At 43.6% G+C, this 23981-nt stretch overlaps 1 protein-coding gene and 1 pseudogene across 5 annotated transcripts in view; both read right to left on the bottom strand.

Annotated features, from left to right (window-relative positions):
- Positions 1-1257: 1257 nt before the first annotated feature.
- Positions 1258-23223, bottom strand: LOC144594155 (uncharacterized; annotated as a pseudogene). Its single transcript, XR_013547359.1, has 8 exons — positions 23115-23223; positions 18154-18279; positions 16632-16636; positions 14862-15017; positions 13845-13930; positions 12224-12309; positions 5768-5833; positions 1258-4782 (listed from the first exon to the last, which is right to left on the bottom strand). The product of XR_013547359.1 is annotated as an uncharacterized LOC144594155 (transcript).
- LOC144597950 (uncharacterized) overlaps positions 20769-23981 on the bottom strand; it is a 38147-nt gene continuing 34934 nt past the window's right edge. For 3 of the 4 annotated variants that reach the window (XM_078407801.1, XM_078407809.1, XM_078407782.1), the window contains 2 exons: positions 22248-22424; positions 20769-20953 (listed from right to left, as the gene is read on the bottom strand). The gene's annotated coding sequence lies outside the window, so the exon portion shown is untranslated. Of the gene's footprint in view, positions 20954-21428; positions 21796-22247; positions 22425-23981 lie in introns of those variants that run through there. The other variant, XM_078407791.1, reaches the window with a different exon arrangement.

The raw sequence follows: 23981 nt of genomic DNA, 5'->3' as shown, positions 1-23981 counted from the left end.
TCTACAGTAATATCGGAATAAACTTTTAAAAAGCTGTAATTTTGAATGTTTATTTAAATAATGAAACAGTACTACAGTCTTAACATGAAAATTATATCCAAAAAAGAGATTGGCACTTAAACTTATCTATAGAATAAAATAAACATTAAAAAGATCTGTCATACTACCGCTAAAAGATTGCTAAGGCCACATAAAATACGTTTCCAGGAACTCAATTAAAAGAACCTCTTAATTTCTTTTCAGGTTGTCACAGATATCCAATCTGTAAATCAGAGGACAAGCAGAATGTTTAAAAAATAACTTCCAAAACATAGTCCCCGAGAAACAATTCCATTTTAAAATTGACCTGATGATATAGATGCATATTTAATAATAAATAATATTCTTGTAAGAATATAAACTATTTACAATTACTTTAAACCTCTGGTGATGTATGGATATAAAAAAGGGAAATTATAACATATAACATATAAAATATAACAACTACAGCATGGAAACAGGCCTGTCCGGCCCTACCAGTCCACGCCGACCATTCTCCCTGACCTAGTCTCATCTACCTGCACTCAGACCATAACCCTCCAATCCCCTCCTATCCATATACCTATCCAATTTACTCTTAAATAATAAAATCGAGCCAGCCTCCACCACTTCCACCGGAAGCCCATTCCATACAGCCACAACCCTCTGAGTAAAGAAGTTCCCCCTCATGTTACCCCTAAACCTTTGTCCCTCAATTCTGAAGCTATGTCCCCTTGTTGGAATCTTCCCCACTCTCAAAGGGAAAAGCCTACCCACGTCAACTCTGTCCGTCCCTCTCAAAATTTTAAAAACCTCTATCAAGTCCCCCCTCAACCTTCTACGCTCCAAAGAATAAAGACCCAACCTGTTCAACCTCTCTCTGTAGCCTAAGTGCTGAAACCCAGGCAACATTCTAGTAAATCTCCTCTGTACCCTCTCCATTTTGTCGACATCCTTCCTATAATTTGGCGACCAGAACTGCACACTATACTCCAGATTTGGCCTCACCAATGCCCTGTACAATTTCAACATTACATCCCAACTTCTATACTCGATGCTCTGATTTATAAAGGCAAGCATACCAAACGCCTTCTTCACCACCCTATCCACATGAGATTCCACCTTCAGGGAACAATGCACAGTTATTCCCAGATCCCTCTGTTCCACTGCATTCCTCAATTCCCTACCATTTACCCTGTACGTCCTATTTTGATTTGTCCTACCAAAATGCAGCACCTCACACTTATCAGCATTAAACTCCATCTGCCATCTTTCAGCCCACCCTTCCAAAAGGCCCAAGTCTCTCTGTAGACTTTGAAAATCTACCTCACTATCAACTACTCCACCTATCTTAGTATCATCTGCATATTTACTAATCCAATTTGCCACACCATCATCCAGATCATTAATGTAAAAGACAAACAACAGTGGACCCAACACAGATCCTTGGGGCACTCCACTAGACACTGGCCTCCAACCTGACATACAATTGTCAACCGTTACCCTCTGGTATCTCCCATTCAGCCATTGTTGAATCCATCTTGCAACCTCACTATTAATACCCAACGATTTAACCTTCTTAATCAACCTTCCATGTGGAACCTTGTCAAATGCCTTACTGAAGTTCATATAGACAACATCCACAGCCTTGCCCTTATCAATTTCCCTGGTAACCTCTTCAAAAAATTCAAGAAGATTAGTCAAACATGACCTTCCAGGCACAAATCCATGTTGACTGTTTCTAATCAGGCCTTGATTATCCAAATAATTATATATATTGTCCCTAAGTATCTTTTCCATTACTTTTCCCACCACAGACGTCAAACTAATAGGTCTATAATTGCTAGGTTTACTTTTAGAACCTTTTTTAAACAAAGGCACAACATGCGCAATGCGCCAATCTTCCGGCACCATCCCTGTTTCTAATGACGTTTGAAATATTTCCGTCATAGCCCCTGCTATTTCTGCACTAACTTCCCTCAATGTCCTAGGGAATATCCTATCAGGACCTGGAGACTGATCCACTTTTATATTCTTCAAAAGTGTCCGTACCTCCTCTTCTTTAATCGTCCTAATTTCCATCACTACTCTACTTGTTTCGCTTACCTCACATAATTCAATATCCTTCTCCTCGGTAAATACCGAAGAAAAGAAATTGTTTAATATCTCCCCCATTTCTTCCGGCTCAGCACATAGCTGTCCACTCTGACTCTCTAATGGACCAATTTTATCCCTCACTATCCTTTTGCTATTGACATATCTGTAGAACCCCTTGGGGTTTACTTTTACATTACTTGCCAAAGCAGCCTCATATCTTTTTTTCGCTTTTCTAATTTCCTTTTTAAGATTCCTTTTACATTCTTTATATTCCTCAATAACCTCATTTACTCCCTGCCGCTTATATTTATTGTATATCTCCCTCTTTTTCCGAACCAAGTGTCCAATTTCCCTGGAAAACCATGGCTCTTTCAAATTATTATTCTTTCCTTTCCACCGAACAGGGACATAAAGACTCTGTACTCTCAAAATTTCACCTTTAAATATCCTCCATTTCTCTATTATATCCTTTTCATAAAACAACAATTTCCATTTCACTCCTTTTAAATCCTTTCTCATCTCCTCAAAATTAGCCTTTCTCCAATCCAAAATCTCAACCCTTGGTCCAGATTTGACCTTCTCCATAATGATATTGAAACTAATGGCATTATGATCACTAGACCCAAAGTGCTCCTCAACACATACCTCCGTCACCTGACCCATCTCATTTCCTAACAGGAGGTCCAACACTGCCCCTTCTCTGGTAGGCACCTCTACGTATTGCTGCAAAAAACTATCCTGCACACATTATATTAACCCTTATTGATGTACGGATGTTTCACATAAAGCGATTGGCACTTGAGATTATCTATTGAAGATTTGAATGAAATGGACATCATAAAGATTCTTAAGATTACATTTAAAGTTATGCTAAGGCCACACAATATAAAAACTACGTTTCCAGGAAATGGATTGATAAAATCTGTTAATATTCTCCCCACAGATTGTCACAATTTCCAATTCCAATGTACATAATTTGTAAATTGGAGTGCAAGCAGAATGTTTAAAAATATATACTGTACTTTCAAAACTTAGCAGTGAATCTGTGCCCCGAGAAACAGTTCCATTTCATAATTGGACTGATGATATATCGATGTATATTAATAAATAACATTTATATTAAAAATAAACTAGACACACTTAGTTACAAGCCCTATTGATGTATGGATTTAAAAAATGGGGAAATATTATCAATCCTCATTGATGTATGGACATTAATGAGGATTGATAATATTTCCCCTTTAATGTGTATGAGATTAACTGCAGATGCTGGTATCTAAGGTATCACATTCTCCATTGTTATAGTGATTGGAGGAACAGCATCTCCTATTTCGCTTGAGCAGCTCACACCAGTGGTATGAACATTGACTTCTCTAACTTCCCACTGTTTTCCTGTCTCCATCCACATCCTTTCATTGTCCCGCCCCCTCCCCTGACATCAGTGTGAAGAAGGGTCTCGACCCGAAACGTTACCCACTCCTGATATATTGCCTGACCCGCTGAGTTACTCCAGCATTTTGTGAAACCCTCATTAATGAATGGATGTTAAAGAGCGAATTATCTCAACTACAATTGATATACGGAGATTAAAGAGGAAATTATATCAATCCTTTTTGATGTATGCATATTGAAGGTTTTAGATTTTAGAGATACTGTGCGGAAACAGGCCCTTCGGCCCACCGGGTCCGCGCCGCCCAGTGATCCCCGCACATTAACACTATCCTACACACACTAGGGACAATTTTTTAAAAACATTTGCCCAGCCAATTAACCTACATATCTGTACGTCATTGGACTGTGGGAGGAAACCGAAGACCTCGGCGAAAACCCATGCAGGTCACGGGGAGAACGTACAAACTCCGTACAGATGGCGCCCGTAGTCAGGATCGAACCCGAGCCTCCGGCTCTGCATTCGCTGTAAGGCAGCAACTCTACCGCTGCACCACCGTGCCCGAGGAAATATCTCACCCCCTTTTGATGTATGAATAGAAAAAAGGGGAAATGTACAGAGCGTTTACAGTTTTGTCATTGTCATATGTCAAAGCTGGATAATGGTTAGGGATCTAGTTTTAAAATGTGAATTTAGAATCATCCAGATGTTGTCTGCGTTTGTGTCTACGTTATTTGCTGTCTGGGGCACGAGATGCAGGTAGGTCTGGGTAGACCTGATTACTGAATCTCTTGTTCCCATATCTAGATTTCTGCGATGGTTCGGGGAGGGGCATGTCGTCACTCTTTTGAGGGACAACCACAGGAGGAGCAGTTTGAGGCATCTTACTCTTTGGATCTGATCCTGGATATCTTCCACCACTCCTCCTTTTGGTTCTATGCGTTGGGAGCACCACCAATTCTTTAGCTAAAGAGGGCCGTTTGGGAATTCGACTCTTGAGAAACCTTTCTGAAGTTGTCATTTGCGATTGTGTTGGTTTGGTTGGCAGTTGTGACACTGCCCGCGGTGCTTATCTGGGCCACTGGAATTTCAACCATGGACTCTACAGAATCGGAATGGTACTCAGCCGGAGGGCCTGCAGCCTGCACAGAATGTTCCTGCTTGCTTACAATGATCCCTTTCCGTATTGGGGGAAGACTAGGCTTTGACAGGTGGACTGGGACCAGCAGTGCTCTAGTCTGCAACGTAGAACCCTTTTCTGTGGAATGAGCAAACAAGTGGAATTAAATAACTAAATCATTCTGGAAATTCTTCATTACATTTATATGTTCTTCTGATTACCCGGAATATTAGAAACAAAGAACAGCACCACAATGAATTAAACTTCAGGGAAACTCCATACAGTAACTTACACTCAACACAAAATGAAAATCAACACTTGTTGATCAACCTTGTTGACTCTTATGGCTGAAACTATTTCACCAGGCTGAAACAAAGTGCAGTAAGAATGATAGTTTTGCATCTATTTAAAAGAAAATTGAATTTATATTTAGAAACAAGGAATTGCAGATGCTGATTAAAAATGACAAAGTGCTGGAATGGCTCAGCTGGTCAGGCAGCAGCCCTGGAGGACATGGGTAAGTTCAGGACCCTTCTGAATAGGATTGCCAACTTTCTAACTCCCAAATAAGGGACAAAAGGTGACACCACCACCCGCACCCAGGTGACCTCACCCAGCCAGCGGCCACATGCTCCCGCTCCTCCAATTGCGGCCACCCAGGCCGGGAGGCGGGTTGCTATGCAACTTCCGTGAGGCAAACATATTCAGCCCCGCTCTCCAAACACACTCTGTTAACCTACACTGTCCCCCTACAGCGGCCTCCGGGCCTACAGTGCCCCACCCGGGCCTAATACGGGACAAGGGCGGTCCCGCAGGGGACAAACAAATTTAGCCCAATATATTGGATGTCCCGGCTAATACAGGACAGTGGGCAACCCTTCTGAAGAATTGTCACCTAACCATGTTCTCCAGAAATGCTGCCGGACCAGCTGAATTACTCCAGCACTTTGTGTCTTTTTTAATATTGATTTCAATTAGGCAAATGTTTTATTTAATTTGCACATTTCAACTTAAGAAAATAAACATAAAACAGGCCAGTATGAATTTCCTAAAATTTGACATATCGTAAAAAAAGTACATTACTTTTAGCTGCATTGCTTATTTAATTAGTTAATCTTTACCTATATTGATGATCGGGGAATCGGTGGAATTTCAGCACTGGCTGAAGGTGTATTGTCAACTACGTCTCTGTTCGATTTGGCCTTCCTCTACAATGACAAAAAAAGATTAGCATTAGTTATTCAAATTGATCGTCCAATGTAAAGCTCTCCCAGAGGGATACTTATTCACCAGTTAGAAATGTGACAGAGCCACACATGTAAAACAAACACAGTACTTTAATTATTTCATAGTCTCCAAACTTCATTTACACAACTTTAAAAAATACTGCAATTGTTTTTTGATAGAACTCAGACAGTTCCACCAGTCTAAAGATGAGGTCTGCAGGAGCATGGATGCAGACCTCTACAGGCAGGCCAAGTGCAAGCTGAGAAGAGGAATCAGAGCTGCCAAGGAAAGGTAGTCTGATAAGCTGACGAGCAAGTTCTCAGCTAATGATTCCTCTTCAGTTTGGAAGGGCTTGCAAGAAATCACCAGCTACAAGAGGAAACCCCCCCACTCCTTGGACAATCGGCAGCTGACCAACGACCTGAACGAGTTCTACTGCAGGTTCGATAGACAGAAACATAACCCCAGTACCCCCTCCCTCCCTCCCCCACCCACTCCTCCCCAATCTTACTTCACAGCTGCTTACTGCCTGACTCCAGTCTGCATCCCTCATCCACTACACACCCCCCTCCTTACTGCCCAACATCAGTCTGGCCACTTCTCCATCACTAACAATAGAAATTGAGGAGGCGGAGAAGCTATTCAGGAGACAGAAAAGCCCAAAATCTCTAGGACTGGACAGTCCCTCTACCCTCAAGCTCTGTGCTGAATAACTGGCACCGATCTGCACAGACATTTTCAACCAGTCCCTGCAAACCTGCACTGTCCCTGCCTGCTTCAAAGTCTCCACTATTGTTCTTGTACCCAAAAAGCCAATGATTACTGGTCTTACTGACTACAGGCCTGTCGCACTGACCTTTATAATCATGAAGACCCTTGGAATGACTTGTGCTGGCCCACCTGAAAAATATCACAAACCCCCTGCAGTTTGCATACCGGGCCAATGGCCCCAGAGCAGAAGCGTCCACGTCTTAGGGCTGGAAACTGGAAGTGTCCTGAGCTAATTTCACTACCACCATCATCAATTGTACCTGTTGTACCAATCCCTGCAAAACTACAACCACCAGCCTACCAAGTCTTAACAAGTGATGGTTCCCACTGATTGTCGCCGGAAGCTTGTGTCCTTTTGTGGAAGGACAATGACAGTGATGTCCATCAATGCCGAGGGGCTTTCATCTGCAAAACAATAACTGATTGGAAAGCTCTGCAACGAGAATGACTGTGATGTCTTATGTCTACAAGAGACCCACAGAGACCAGCAACAGCATCAACTTAAGATCCCTGGAATGAAGCTAGTTATTGAAAGGCCACATGAGAAATTTAGCTGTGCTATCTTCATTAAAAGAGACCATATCATCGACCAGACTTCAATGACAGAAAGGGACAACATAGAAATCCTTGCTCTAACCTGGGGAAACTAATTGTGACCTCTGTTTATAAACCGCCAGGCTCTACATTTGCCTTTGAAGAACCACAAACGTTCAGTGACCAACTCATGAACGTTATCATTGGGGATTTCAACAGCCACAGCACCTCATGGGGCTATAAAGAAACCAGCGAGGATGGTAATCTTGTGGAGGGTTGGGCAGAAGCAAATCATCTTGACCTAATTCATGATGCTAAGCTTCCTCCTTCCTTCAATAGCTGCTAATGGAAGAATCGCTATAATCCAGACTTTGCCTTTACAAGTGTTTGCCTTAACATGTCAAAACAAAAAACTAGTCTAAGAGCCAATACCACGCTCACAACACAGACCAATCATCATCGGCATTACTGCTGCTGTGGTACCTCAGAGAGTTCCTCTTAGACAGCGTTTCAACTTTCAAAAAAGCTGATTGGGAGCAGTTTGCCAGCAATCTGGACAAAGCCCCGTCTGCCCTCGAGCCAGTCCCAGCAAACTATGATCACTTCGTTAAAACAGTGCAAGGCGTTTTTAGAAAGTATATTCTACGGATGTAGGGAGTACAATACCCCTGGAATCTCAGCTGAGTGCCTCATTGTACGAGAAGTACCCAAAACTGTACGAGGAAGTTCCCTTCTCAGAGGAAACTATGAGCACAGGGGAGATGCTCATGGCAGCAATATCAGAGGAACGAAGGAGATCCTGCAAGAGCTGATTAAGAGATTATATAACACGACCGTAAGAGAGATTGGTCATCAGGAAGCTCAACAACGACCCTCAGAAGGCAACGCTGCACTCTAACGTTACAGCAGATCAGGTTGCTCACCACCTGCTTCTGAACGGTAAACCGACATACAAGAAGCGCTACAGAAGGAGTCCATGGCATCAGGGTGATAAAGTGTCAACCTGGTACTTTAACAGCAAGGAATTCCACACAGCAATCGATTCCCTCAAGAACGGCAAAGCAGCTGGCCTTGATGACATACGCACAGAACAGATCAAACATTTGGGGCAGATTACATGAGAGTGGCTCCTCTTGCTGTTCAACAATTGTGTAACCCTCTCCCAGCTACGTAAAATATAGCGGAAAGCTGGTGTGATTACTATCCTTAAGCCAGGGAAAGACCCTGAAGAAGCAAAAAGCTCCAGACCGATCTCCCCGCTCTGCCATCTCTTCGCTCTTTGAGCGCCTCATCTTGAACAGGCAAGGCCCAATCACAGAACTGCACCTTATACCAGAGCAAGCTGGCTTCCGGCCTGGGAGATCATGTATCAGCCAAGTGCTCAATCTAACTCAGCACAGTGAGGATGGCTTTGAGAGGAATGAACCAACTGGCGTGGTCTTTGTTGATCTGACAGCTGCTTACAACACTGTGAACCACCGGCTGCTCCTCAACAAGCTCCATGACATGACAGAGGACTTCCACTTGACAAAACTGATTCAACTGTTACTGGAAAACAGACGCTGTATGTTGAGCTAAATGGTAAACGCAACAGATGGAGGAAACAAAAGAATGGCCAACCTCAGGGCAGCGTCCTTGCTCCGGTGCTGTTCAATGTGGACACTAATGATCAGCTAGTGTTGCCAGGACGAGAAGCTGCATTTATGCTGAAGACCTTGGAATAGCAGCCCAGAGCACTCACATAGATGGGGTGGAAGCTGCCCTCTCATCATCCTTAGACAACTTGACAAACTACTACAACGACAACCAACTGAAGGCAAACCCTGCTAAGACCCATGTTAGCCTGTTCCACCTTCGCAATCACGAAGCTGGGAGGAAGCTGTCCTTAACATGGAATGGTTTCCCTTTGAGACACTGACTACACTGTTTATATTGGTGTCACTCTGGACTGAGCCCTTTCCTTCAAGCAACACGTAGAAAAGGTGAAGGGCAAAGTGAGGATGAGGAACAGCCTCCTCCGCAAGTTGGCAAACTCGTCGTGGGGTACCAATGGGGGGCCACCATCCACTCCAGTCAAAAAGGCCCAACACAGGATGTACTGCCTGCGGCAACTGAGGAAACACAATCTGCCACAGGCAATGATGGTTCAATTCTATACTGCTCTCATAGAGTCTGTCCTTACCTTCTCCATTATTTTGGCTCAGCCACCAAGCACGACATCCGGAGGTTGCAGCGCTTCATTCGATCAACCAAGAAGGTTGTTGGCTGCAACCTTCCCTCCCATCGACGAACTGTACACTGCAAGGGCCAGGAGGTGAGCGGGCAAGATCATCTCTGACCCTTCTCACCCTAGCCACAAACTCTTTGAAGCACTTCCCTCTGGAAGGCAACTCCGGTCTGTCAAAGCAGCCACAGCCAGACATAAAAACAGCTTTTTTCCACGAGCAGCAGCTCTACTCAACCAAATGTCTGTAGCCTCCTTTTGCTCTGGTATTTTGTTTTATTCTTCACATGTTTAAACTATAGTGTTTTATTCTTAATTGTTTACTGTATATTGTGTTGTTATTGCGGGCAAAGCACCAAGGCACATTCCTTGTATGTATACATACATAGCTGATACAATTTATTCAATTCAAACTGATCTGAAAGAATCTCAATATTTTGCCTCATTATTTAATGGTCATTTTGTCTTACAGCATTGCAAATATAATGGTTTTGAATGCAAATATAATCAGCTTTCTGGATGCTGATTGATCAACTATTTAGTTGATTTTCAACTCATAACATGGAAATTCCAACTCCTGCTAATAAATTACTGTCACCCCTTCGCAAATTAACTTAAATTTTGCTGAAACTGACATGGGTCTGCTATAAAATTGGACAGACTTTTGTGGTTGCTCTAGAATCCAACACGTTGTTGCTTTGTGCACCACTGCATCAATCAATAACTAATCTAGAACCGTTCCACTCCAAGCTACAGATATATTGAGTCCTCTTGAAAACATTCCAGGCAAGGAAAACATGGTTCTAGTTTAAGCTTTAGAGAAACAATGCGGAAACAGGCCCTTCGGCCCACCAAGTCCGCGTCGACCAGCGATCCATGCACACCAACACTATCCAATATAATTGGAGGAACAGCACCTCATATTTCGCCTGGGCAGTTTGCAGCCCAGTGGTATGAACATTGACTTCTCCAACTTTAGATAGTTCCTCTGTCCCTCTCTTCCCTCCCCCTTCCCAGATCTCCCTCTATCTTCCTGTCCCCACCTATATCCTTCCTTTGTCCCGCCCCCCTGGCATCAGTCTGAAGAAGGGTCTCGACCCAAAACGTCGCCCATTCCTTCTCTCCTGAGATGCAGCCTGACCTGCTGAGTTACTCCAGCATTTTGTGAATAAATACCTTCAATTTGTACCAGCATCTGTAGTTATTTTCTTATAACACTATCCCTACACACACTAGGAACAATTTTACCAAGCCAATTAACCTCTACGCCTGTACATCTGACAGAATTTTCCTGTAGATGCTAGTTTACATCGAAGATAGACACAAGATGCTGGAGTAACTCAGCAGATCAGACAGCATCTCTGGAGAAAGGGTGTGTGGGAGGAAACGCTGAGGTCACGGGGAGAAGGTACAAACTCCATAGAGACAGCAACAGTAGTCAGGACAGCAACTCTCCTGCTGTGCCATCATGTTGCCCTTGTGGTCCAGGATGCTTCCCCAAGACTTACTGCTCCTCAGCACACAATGAAGTGTCAGTTTAGTGCAGGACAGGTGGGTCATACTTCACGTAGTTTTTTATTACGTTGTTTATGTGTAATTGAGTACAGGTTTCAAATCGCTAAATGCTTTGTGGTGTTGATACAAGGAACTGTAGATGCTACATCTGCACTTCCTTGTGTCAAAACCACAAACCATTTATATCCTCCAGAGATGCCGCCTGACCTGCCTAGTTACTCCAGCACTTTGTATCTTTGTGCTATTGTTGAGTTCACCATATTAATGGTGTAATACAAATGCAACAATTGTGTCATTAGGCAAAAGATATCAGATAATTGGCATTTTGATGGGGTTACTCCATTGTTTTTTTTATATGGAACGTTAAGATGCAGGAAAATTACAAATGTATAGTTCGAGCAACAACAGCCTGACTTCTTCAGTCTGAGGAAGGGTCTTGACTCAAAAAGTTATCGAATCATTTTCTTCGGCGATGCTACCTGACCTGCTGAGTTACTCCAGCAATTTGTGTCTATCTTGGGTGTAAACTAGCATCAATTGTCAGCTTCTTGTTGTGCAGAAATATTTGCAAATCACTAATGCAGGTTATGTTAATGCTGCAGTTTTATGATCTCGTCAGAGTTAGACTGCAAGGAGACACAAGGGACTGCAGATGCTGGTTTACAAAAACGTGCTGAAGTAACGCAGCAGGGTCAGGCAGCATCTCTGGAGAACATGAATAGGCAACATTTTGGTCTGAAGAAGAATCCAAACCTAAAACATCACCTAATCATGTTCTCCAGAGACGCTGCCCAACCTGCTGAGTTATTCCAGAACATTATGTGTGTTTATACTCATGGATTTAGCTCCACTGTTTCTAAATAGAATGATTACCACATTCCAGATGAGTAACAAACTTATTAAATCTCACTGACTACAGAAAAAGCATCAGCTATCATGTTAACCTTTCATGTTAAATATGGGGTCCTCTGTTTGGAAATCAATAGTCCAGTTGCTTTAGCTACTCTCTGAACTATTTGACATTTTTTTTAATTTTCTGTGCACCAGCCTCCTGGAAAGATATTTTTACCCTAGTTTGTGGAATTATGATCAGAAATCGTCTGTCACATAGCACGGAAACAGGCCCTTCAGCCCAACTTGCCCAGGCCGACCAAGATGTCCCAACTACACTAGTTCCACCTGCCCGTATTTGGCTCATATCCTGCTGAACCTTTCCAATCCAGTGCCTTTTAAAAGTTGTTTACAGTAGTTGCTTCAACTACTTCCGGCAGCTTGATTTAAATATCTACCAGCCCCTCAGGTTCCTATTAAATCTTACTCCTCTGACCTTAAGTTTCAGTTCTTTGATTGGCAGAGTTACATCCTCCATGTTGTTAATGGTTGGAGCCAGCACTCTGATTTTGCCCCAATGCCCTATAATGAAACAGACAACTGTTAGGCAGTAATAATGAAAAGGAAGAAATAATAAAGGTTGCCTAGACCGTTTTGTCTATTTAAGCAATAAAGTGTGGGATTTTTCACGCTAGTAAAGATAAAAACGACAGATAATCCCCCATGTGGATGGAGCATCTTTGATTGCAGTTCTTTTAAGTACTTTTAGGCACAAAGAATTTAATATTCATGCATGCAAAGACCAACCAACTCAAAGTAGTGTTCAGAACTTAGACACTCGAGCAATGAGAAAGACTGATAGACAGGACAGACAGGAACCTCCCACAGGGCAAATCTGCACACGCTGACACTGTAAACTACATACCATCTAAATAGTTACAGCTCAACTAATTACAACCTCCCAGTCAGATTAATTTGGAGACTTAAGGCCTGTCCAACTTAGGCGATTTTAAGGCGACTAGGCTGTTGCCGAACGTTCGGCGGGGTGTTGCGGGCATGATCGTGAGGAGTCTTCCAAAGATCGTAGTGGATCTCGGCACGTCGCCGAGAAATCAAACGGTTTGAAATCTCTCGGCGACAGCTGGCTTGTCGCCAGGCATTGTAGCTTATTACGGTCGCTGTCGCATGCTGTCCCCAGGCTTGATAGGTTCTCTTAAGATACATTTAGAAGCACATAATACTAAAATAAGTAAAGTCATTTCAAAATACTATAAAATGCTTGTGTTTAACCAATTTATTTACTGTCAGGACATTTGAAAGGTAGATTGGAGGCGACAGTTTGACGGTCAGGTAAGCGTGGGAATTTTCCCTCAGCCATTACATTTAAAGTGAGCTCCAAACCCAGATATGCAACCCAAAAACTAGATATACATCTTACATTTTCAAAGAATGCCCACACACTTTTCACAAAAAACCACTGCACCACTTAATTTTTTTAAATTAAAATACAGCTATTAGTTGTTGTTCGTCCTTCGGGTTGACAGCGTGGGAATTTTCGCGATGTTTCAGAAGACGCTGTAATCTTGACCAGACTCGGCATTGTCGTCGGGGAAAAGAAAAGTTCGGCAATCTGCTACGACTTTGACAGTCGCCGGTAGTCGCCGAAAAGATCGCCTAAGTGGGACAGGCCCTTTACAATGCACGTAGAATATTAATGACACCAATATTTTTTTGTTATCTTTTATCAATAAAGTTCTCTCGTATGTTATTTGTTTATCTTTTCTGAATTGTAATTTCATTATAAAATAATTTTGATTTGAATTGACGAAATGTGGCAAATTTACATAATGTAGTTTTCTTCGTTTGTTAAAATGGTAGGTATCACAAAATGATGGAGTAACTCAGGGGGTCAGGCAGCATCTCTGGAGGGAAGGAATGGGTGACGTTTCAGGTCGAGACCCTTCTTCAGACCCATCATCTCACCATCTCCATCACAGGAGACAGACCAGTGACCGACATCTACTACAAACCCAATGACTCCCAGCTATTGCCCTCCTACTCTGTTAAAATGGTCATCGATTGAACTACAGGTGGGGAGGTAAATTAGAGAGACTTACTTCATTGTCTTTGGGTCAGTCAATGAAGTGCTCTGAATGATTAGTCCACCAATGCCAACTGACTGAATACATTTATTTTCAATATTCTGGAAAATAGAGAAATAACCATTCAATTTTGAGTTTCTGCCTCTATAATAATCTTCACTAAAACATATGCATCTTTCAGTAACCCTGAAATATTTTGTTTTTAGTTTACCTTTTATTTAACATTAGTTTATTAATCCAGCATTTTTCCTTTCTCAACTTCCTTTCGCAACAGGGCAGCATGGTGGCGCAGCGGCAGAGTTGCTGCCTTACAGCGCCAGTGATCCGGGTTAAATCCGGACTACGGGTGCTGCCTGTACAGAGTTTGTACGTTCTCCCCGTGAACTGCATAGGTTTAAACCAGATGCTCTGGTTTCTTCCCTCTCTCCAAAGGCGCACAGGTTTGTAGACTAATTTGCTTGGTCCGTTTACTCGCTGTATCTTTAAACTAAATAAAATAAAATAAATTATCCTGGATGCAATCCAAAAACCTACAATTACGTCTGCCTCATCTGAAGCAATTTATTACAGAATGGAGGAATATAAGGAACAATGTGGAAATCTGAAACAAATCTGAAAAATAATCTATAATGTAATAAAAAGAAACAGCAAATTTGTACCAATGATAGACACAAAATGCTGGAGTAATTCAGCAGGTCAGGCGCATCTCTGGAGAAAATACATAGGTAACGTTTCGGGTCACACTGAAGGGGGGTCCCGACCCAAAACGTCAGCTGTGTATTTTCTTCAGAGATGTTGCCTGGCCCACTGAGTGACTCTAGCATTTTGTGTCTATCTTTGAAGATTATTTTCTGTTCAGCTGCCATTATCAGTCGAACTGCATCAGAACAAGAGCTGCCACTACTCTTTTAACCCACCACGAATATTTTAATCAGCTTAACCTGAGAACACACGCAAAACTCTTACTGAACATGACAGCATCTAAAAATATAAACGTCTGCATCACATTTTAGAAGACTCACACTTTCCTACCTGAAAAGATGTTGTGGGTGATGCTTTTGGATTGGAACTTGTACTTGGCATTGTATCTGGAATTGACTTTGGCCCTTCATTTGCATTTGGAAGCACAGGGGGATCTTCCGCCACAGGCAGTGGACGCTGGCTCATCATATATTCAAAAGTACCACACTATCAGGGAAGAATGGAATCCAAGTTATGTACCATTTGCAATCACAAACAGCAAATTAAAATTCTATTTTTTAATGATGGCTTTGGACATGAATGAAAAATCTAATTCATCAGTGGGTAAAATAGATTATGATGTAAAAATGTAGGAAAATTGCCCTAAATGCTCTTGATTAAAATGTATGCTTCATAAACCCAGCATACGATCCTACCTTTATTAAAGAAACCGTGAAGTTCATGTGGTAAAAGCCAACGTGTGTATTTTATTTCCACATGAGTGGTACATCAGTGGTTTTGCATCCATGCCATGTTTTCACTGCATCCATGCTTAAAGCCTAATTTTTGAATTGCAAACCAAACTGTTTCCAACACAAACGCTGAAGAAATCTTGAAGGAATATTGTGAAGATATTTTCCAGCTCAATGCTCATGCCTGAATGACTGTACACATGGCCAGCTGTTGTGGTGACCGTATAATAACAGAAGCCTTACACCTGGATAACGATCCAAAGACTATTATACGCAGGGTTACCTTCTTGAAAATCAGCGCATAAATTCAAAAATGAGTAAATTAAACATATACACTGTCTGCCAGGTGGCAAATTGTGTGCATTATTCAAAAAATACAAGCGTATAAAATAAGCTTTGGTATTAAATGAAGCACATTATTTCAAAAACACATGAAATCAAACACTGTCAAGGACGAGGAGCCTGGACTGTATTTGAGGCTTAGTTTATAGACAATAGACAATAGGTGCAGGAGTAGGCCATTCAACCCTTCGAGCCATTCAATGCGATCATAGCTGATCACTCTCAATCAGTACCCCGTTCCTGCCTTCTCCCCATACCCCCTCACTCCGCTATCCTTAAGAGCTCTATCCAGCTCTCTCTTGAAAGCATCCAACGAACTGGCCTCCACTGCCTTCTGAGGCAGAGAATTCCACACCTTCACCACTCTCTGACTGAAAAAGTTCTTCCTCATCTCCGTTCTAAATGGCCTACCCCTTATTCTTAAACTGTGGCCCCTTGTTCTGGACTCACCCAACATTGGGAACATGTTTCCTGCCTCTAATGTGTCCAATCCCCTAATTATCTTATATGTTTCAATAAGATCCCCCCTCATACTAAATTCCAGTGTATACAAGCCTAATTGCTCCAGCCTTTCAACATACGACAGTCCCGCCATTCCGGGAATTAACCTAGTGAACCTACGCTGCACGCCCTCAATAGCAAGAATGGACTTTGTATGGACTGGCATCCTTTCTATGATCTATCAAAGTAGATGCTAACTAATTAATGGCAGAGATTTAATCAAGTTTAATTTTGAACAATCATTTACTTGTAACAACATTTTTAAGGTATATTTTAATATTTGTGAGGTCTTAATTTCCTTAACAAAGCAGTATACAAGCGGTCGATCCTATAGCTAAAAATAGTGGAGTAGACATATAGTACATTACTTGCACAGGCAGATGTGGAGGTACAGAAGCTGAGTTTCAGTTATAAGTGCAGTCAGACTTAGTCCAGCAGTGATCACAATGATAGTGATTAAAGTAGCCGTGTTCACATAAACACGAGTTAGTGGGAGAAATATAATCCAGACTGATGGACCACCTACGGTTGCTGGAAGTAAGAGTATAACATTTTAATTAGATTTAATCTCCACCAGTTTCCCCCCCACCTACCTCTGTATGGTTCATGGTATAAGTTCTGACCACTCAGAATAGAGAAACCTTCAATATTTCCATTTCAACAATCAGTCTCTACCCCATTACATGTGAAGATCTTCTGCCAGATGATGCCTTACGTTGGATAAAATCCTACTTCTTCTCCTTCCCAGTTCTGCCAGGCTAACCCCTTCAATACAGACTCAGTGCTGCCACCAAGACAAAGGGCCTTTGACTGACTGATAGGTTTAGTTCAGTTTAGTCTAGGGTGGCATGGTGGCCCAGTGGCAGAGTTACTGCCTCACAGCGCCAGAGACCCAGGTTCGATCCTGACTCGGGGTGTTTGTCTGTACAGTTTGTACGTTCTCCCCGTGACCTGCGTGGGTTTTCTCTGGGTGCTCCAAAAACGCAAGGTTTATCGGTTTATTGTAAGATTGTCCCTAGTGTGTGGGATAGTGCAACACTAGTGTGTGGGATAGTGCTAGTGTACGGGGATCACTGGTCAGTGTGGACTTGGTGGGCCAAAAGGCCTGTTTCTGTGCTGTATCTTTCAAACTAAAAACTAGAGATACAACTTGACCTAGGATATATATTTTTTTAATTGCTAAATCAACAAAGGCTTGGAGTCGAAAGCAATGGGTTGAAAACAATAAATCAGACAACTCTATTCCAAATCCTAGGCTGAGTGACTCGGGTGAGAATATCAGAAAAAGACAGAAAAAATGGGGGACCAAAATTCAAATTAGAGATGACTGTGAAGAATTCTCACAAAATTCAGACAGAGTTGATAAAAGCAGGGAGCCAAATAACCCATGTTTGTGCAGAGTGTTCATAAGTTATAGGGGCAGAACTAGGCCATTCGGCCCATAGTCTCCTCCGCCATTCAATCATGGCTGATCTATCTTCCCCTCTCAACCCCATTCTCCAGCCTTCTCCCCATAACTGCTGACACCAGATGTGTTACTGAAATTAAAACTCAACGAGATTAGCTTGCACCCATATAGTGGGATGGTCCGAAGAATATCTCGATTCATTATGTAGCCAATGAACGAAAGGGCCAAAAGCAGAAAATTAGCAAGCACCAATTACCCCCGAGATAAGACAGCCCAGGAAAAACCTACACCAGAAAGAAAGACAAATGTTAATAATGCATGCCATGGTATTTATGAACTTTAAGCAATACACATTGTAATGAATTCAGTACTCTGAAACTTTTCAAATTCCATGTGTGGGAAAGAACTGCAGATGTTGGATTAAATCGAAGGTAGACACAAAATGCTGGAGTTATCAACTGTCGAAGGAAGTGCCTTGTGAGAAAAGTGCGTGTCTTTGGCTCGAGTGTCTTCGGTGAGGAGGCTGAGGGAGGAGACTACGCCAAACGTTGGAGAGGGTGAGACGCAGTGAAGTAATGACAGGCAAACTGATTCATTGTGATGCTTGCAGGATGTGGGAGGTCAGGGACACTGGTGGTGCCTCTGGCTGCTACACCTGTGGAACGTGTGTCCAGGTTCAGCTCCTGAAGGACCGTGTTGGGGCACTGGAGAGGCACCTGGATGACCTCAGGATCATCCAGGAAAAAGAGTGTTTCCTGGACAGAACCTACAGCGAGATCGTTACACCAAAGATGCCGGAAGAGAGGTGGGTGTGGATGAGGAAGGGAAGGAAGTTTGGAGTACAGGAGACCCCGGGGGTTCGCCCTCTTGGAACCTGTTGGGACAGAAGACACTGGTTCTGGACTCCCCCAACATCGGGAACAATCTTCCCGCATCTAGCCTCTCCAACCCCTTAAGAATTTTATATGTTTCTATAAGATCCCCCCTCAGTCTTCTAAATTCCAGCGAGTACAAGCCCAGTCTATCCAGTCTTTCCTCATATGAAAGTCCCGCAATCCCAGGGATCAATCTGGTGAACCTTCTCTGTACTCCCTCTTTCCTCAGGTTAGGAGACCAAAACTGCACACAATACTCCAGGTGCGGTCTGACCAAGGCCCTGTACAACTGCAGCAGAACCTCCCTGCTCCTAAACTCAAATCCTCTTGCTATGAATGCCAACATACCATTCGCTTTCTTCACTGCCTGCTGCACCTGCATGCTTGCTTTCAATGACTGGTGCACCATGACACCCAGGTCACGTTGCATCTCCCCTTCTCCCAATCGGTCACCATTCAGGTAATACTCTGCTTTCCTGTTCTTGCCGCCAAAGTGGATAACCTCACATTTATCCACATTATATTGCATCTGCCATGCATTTGCCCACTCGCCTAATCTATCCAAGTCACTCTGCAGCCTCCTAGCATCCTCCTCGCAGCTAACACTGCCACCCAGCTTCGTGTCATCCGCAAACTTAGAGATGTTGCATTCAATTCCCTCGTCCAAATCATTAATATACACTGTAAATAACTGGGGTCCCAGCACTGAGCCTTGCGGTGCCCCACTAGTCACTGCCTGCCATTCCGAAAAGGACCCGTTTATTCCTACTCTTTGCTTCCTGTCCGCCAACCAATTTTCTATCCACCTCAACACTGAACCCTCAATACCGTGTGCTTTAAGTTTGTATACCAATCTCCTATGTGGGACCTTGTCGAAGGCCTTCTGAAAGTCCAGATATAACACATCGACTGGTTCTCCCTTATCCACTCTACTAGTTACATCCTCAAAATATTCTATAAGATTCGTCAGACATGATTTGCCTTTGGTAAATCCATGCTGACTTTGTCCGATGATTTCACCACTTTCCAAATGTGATGCTATCACATCTTTAATAACTGACTCTAGCATTTTCCCCACTACCGATGTTAGGCTAACTGGTCTATAATTCCCCGTTTTCTCTCTCCCTCCCTTTTTAAAAAGTGGGGTTACATTAGCTACCCTCCAGTCCTCAGGAACTACTCCACAATCTAAAGAGTTTTGAAAACTTATCACTAATGCATCCACTATTTCTGAGGCTACTTCCTTAAGCACTCTGGGATGCAGCCTATCTGGCCCTGGGGATTTATCTGCCTTTAATCCATTTAATTTACCTAACACCACTTCCCGACTAACCTGGATTTCCCTCAGTTCCTCCATCTCATTAGACCCCCGGTCCCCCGCTATTTCCGGCAGACGGTTTATGTCTTCCTTAGTGAAGACAGAACCAAAGTATTTGTTCAATTGGTCTGCCATCTCCTTGTTCCCTATGATCAATTCACCTGTTTCCGACTGCAAGGGACCTACATTTGTCTTAACTAATCTTTTTCTCTTGACATATCTATAAAAGCTTTTGCAGTCAGTTTTTATGTTCCTTGCCAGTTTTCCATCATAATCTATTTTCCCTTTCCTAATTAAGCCCTTTGTCCTCCTCTGCTGGACTCTGAATTTCTCCCAGTCCTCTGGTATGCTACTTTTTCTGGCTAATCTGTATGCTTCATCTTTTGTTTTAATACTATCCTTGATTTCCCTTGTTAGCCACGGATGCACTACCTTTCCTGGTTTGTTCTTTTGCCAAACTGGGATGAACACTTGTTGTAGTTCATCCGTGCGACCTTTAAATGCCTTGCATTGCATGTCCACCGTCAACCCTTTCAGCATCAATCGCCAGTCTATCTTGGACAATTCACGCCTCATACCCTCAAAGTTACCTTTCTTTAAGTTCAGAACACTTGTTTCTGTATTGACTTTGTCACTCTCCATCCTAATGAAGAACTCTACCATATTATGATCACTCTTGCCCAAGGGGCCTCACACAACAAGATTGCTAACTAACCCTTCCTCATTACTCAATACCCAGTCTAGAATGGCCTGTTCTCTCGTTGGTTCCTCGACATGTTGGTTTAGAAAACCATCTCTCAAACATTCCAAGAAATCCTCTTCCTCAGCACCCCTGCCAGTTTGGTTCACCCAATCTATATGTAAATTGAAGTCACCCATTATAACTGCTGCACCTTTAGTGCACGCATTTCTAATTTCCTGCTTGATGCCATCCCCAACCTCACTACTGCTGTTAGGTGGCCTGTACACAACTCCCACTAGCGACCCAATGCATTTGCAAGGGCCATCAACCACCCATTTATACTAATCTTGCAAAAATCCCACTTTTCATTCTCCCCACTCCTCTTCCCCCAATCTAGATTTTAAAAATTAATGCAAGCACACAAATATTAGACTTACTTGTAATTCCTGGCCCCGACGCAATTATTGAGCCATTTACAATGATGATCAAGTCTACTTTATTTGTCACGTACATATAAAAGATGTGCAGTGAAATGAAAGTGGCAACGCCTGCGGATTGTGCTAAACTACAAAACAGAATAGAAAAACAAATTTTAACACAAAAAATAAACGAATACAGTAAATTAAATTAGTCCCTGGTGATATGAGAGTTAACAGTCCTGATGGCCTGTGGGAAGAAACCCCGTCTCATCCTCTCTGTTTTCACAGCGTGACAGCGGAGGTGTTAGCCTGACTGTAGCAGCTGGAACAGTCCGTTGCTGGGGTGGTAGGGGTTCCCCATAATATTGCTGGCTCTGGATCTGCACCTCCTGATGTATATCTCCTGCAGGGGGGCGAGTGTAGTTCCCATAGTGCATTCAGCCGAACGCACTACTCTCCGCAGAGCCTTCGTCCTGGGCAGAGCTATTCCCAAACCAGATTGTGATGTTCCCGGCAAGATGCTTTCGACAGCCCCAGAGTAGAAGCACTGAAGGATCCTCAGAGACCCTAAATTTCCTCAACTGTCTGAGGTGGTAAAAGCGCTACCTTGCCTTACTCACCAGTACGGCAATGTGTGTTGTCCATGTCAGATCCTCTGTAATGTGGACTCCCAGGTATTTAAAGCTGCTCACCCTATCCACAGTAATCCCATTTAACTCCAGTGGCGTGTACGTCCTCGGATGTTGGGCCCTTCTAAAATCTACAATCAGCTCCTTCGTTTTTGTGACATTCAAGAAGAGGCTGTTGTCCTGACACCAGAGTGCCAGATCAGCCACCTCCTTCTCATCATTATCGGAGATCAGGTCCACCACCACAGTGTCATCAGCAAACTTGATGATGGAGTTGGAGCTGAACCTGGCCACACGGTCATGTGTGTACAGGGAGTACAGTGAGTTGCACATTCCGCAATGCTTGGTCTTTAAAACCTCTGTGAATAAGATATCAGGAACATCTATAAATATCTATGATCCTTAATTTATGATAAATAATTGAATATGTATATATAAGTACATACACACACAGTACTCTGTGAACATTATAAACAACAAAAGTTCAGCATATATATTATTGTATAGTTGTATTAAATATATTAAATATTTGTATTCAATACATTAAATATACTTATCGCAGCACAACAGATACACAAGGATACCACTCTGCAAACATTTATTATGGTGTTTACAGAGTACTATGTACTAAATATATTTAATACAAGTATTTAATATATTTAATACAAGTATACCAGAATAAACAACAACAAATATTCAGTATACTGAACCTTTTCTGTTATTTATTATAGCTTTTCCAGAGTACGGTGCAAGAAAGGATTACATTGTTCCGTTTCGGGACACATGACAATAAAACACTCTTGGCACTTACACTTCAACTTCACAGATATGGCAGTACTGATTTTCAATGACATGTCGATGAAGGTTGCGGTTAAAGAAAGGCAGTACTTTATTTATAGCGTCTGGCTCGAACTTTGACATTGGCTGGGTCAATTGTTGATGCAAGTGTGTAAAGTATAATGTGGAAAGAAAACACAGCATCAAACCACTGTAAAAGAGTTAAGGCTCAACATACTGAATGGGTGGCAATATCATAGATACTGGAGGAACAAGATGGACCACTCCGTTGAAATCACCTATACTGAAGTGTAGTCTGCAAAGGTGCCACTTTAGTAAGCAAAACCCACCGTTCGTTATGGCTCTCGCAGTGTAATCAGTGTTTTGGGGGAACAGTGTGCGTGATGATACTATTAAAAAGCAAAATATATCTCATCTATCAACTCACAGATTTTTGTGATTTTTCTTTTCAAATGTTTCTGCAAGTTTCTGCCTACTAAAATGGCGCCTTGGCGCACTATGTTTTTTTGGGTCGAGTGGTCTATCTTGCTCATCTACTATCTTTGGGCAAGACTGTCTGTCTGTCTATCTGTCTGTCTTCCTGCCTGTCTGTCCATCTATCTATCTAATCTATCTATCAAACTCAGGTCTTGGATATTTAAAGTTTAAAAATCACCTTTCAATCCGACTTCTTCAAGGTCCTCAACATGGGATACGTACGACTTTAATTGGGCGGCGCCAAGGAGAAGGCCAAACAAGATGGCCGCTAACAGGATGGGGGTCAGTGGCTCCCTCTCCCCTTTCCTCTTCTCCCTCGCCGCACCCGGCCCCGGGGGAGACACCGAGCAGGAGGGAGATGGTCGTCCGCCCCGTGCACTGATCGTTCGCTTCCGTCTTCAACCGACATCGTCAAGTCCCCGCTCCCGCCCGCGCCCAGCGCCCCGCGCCATCACCGGAATACAGCCCCCAGCGGCCAGCATCTTCTCCTCCTCCTCCTGCGTCCCCTCCATCGGCCGCTTCCACCGACGACATAGTCGACGACGGACACTTCAATTGACGGCGCCGTCGACAACTCCACAAAAATGGCGGCCGCTCTCCTTCTCCTCCCACTTCTCCATCTTGTGCGCTGCCCACCAGGAGGTGCAGTCCAGCTCCCGCCACCGCACTGCCCACCGGGAGGTGCAGTCCAGCTCCCGCCCCCGCACTGCCCACCGGGTGGTGCAGTCCAGCTCCCGCCCCCACACTGCCCGCTGGGAGGTGTAGTCCAGCTCCCGCACCCGCACTGCCCACCGGGAGGTGTAGTCCAGCTCCCGCCCCCGCACTGCCCACCGGGAGGTGCAGTCCAGGTCCCAACCCCGCACTGCCCACCGGAGGTGTAATCCCAGCTTGCGCCGCTGGAAGGTGCAGCAATCAGCGCTGGTAAGTGTCTTTCGCTGACAACTGGTCCACGGAGAGGAGTGGGTGTTGGGGGTGAGTAGGAGTGGGGGGAGGGGAGGGGTGGGGGGGGAGTGGGGGGGAAAGGGGGTGGGGGGGAAAGGGGGTGGGGTGGAAGGGGGTGGGGGGAGAGTGGGAGTGGGGGGTGAAGGGAGGAGAGAGTGGGGGTGGGGGAGTGGTGGTGGGGGGAAGAGAGAATGGGGGTGGGGAAGAAAAGTGGGGGTGGGGAAGGAGAGAGTGGGGGTGGGGAAGAAAAGTGGGGGTGGGGCAGGAGAGAGTGGGGGTGGGGGAGGAGAGAGTGGGGGTGGGGAGAGGGGGGGGGCAGAGAGTGGCG

This window comes from Rhinoraja longicauda, chromosome 1 (assembly GCF_053455715.1).
Source record: "Rhinoraja longicauda isolate Sanriku21f chromosome 1, sRhiLon1.1, whole genome shotgun sequence".
Classification (NCBI taxonomy): Eukaryota; Metazoa; Chordata; class Chondrichthyes; order Rajiformes; family Arhynchobatidae; genus Rhinoraja; species Rhinoraja longicauda.
The sequence above is the reverse complement of the archived record's forward strand: the minus strand, read 5'-3'. Positions and strand labels throughout refer to the sequence as shown.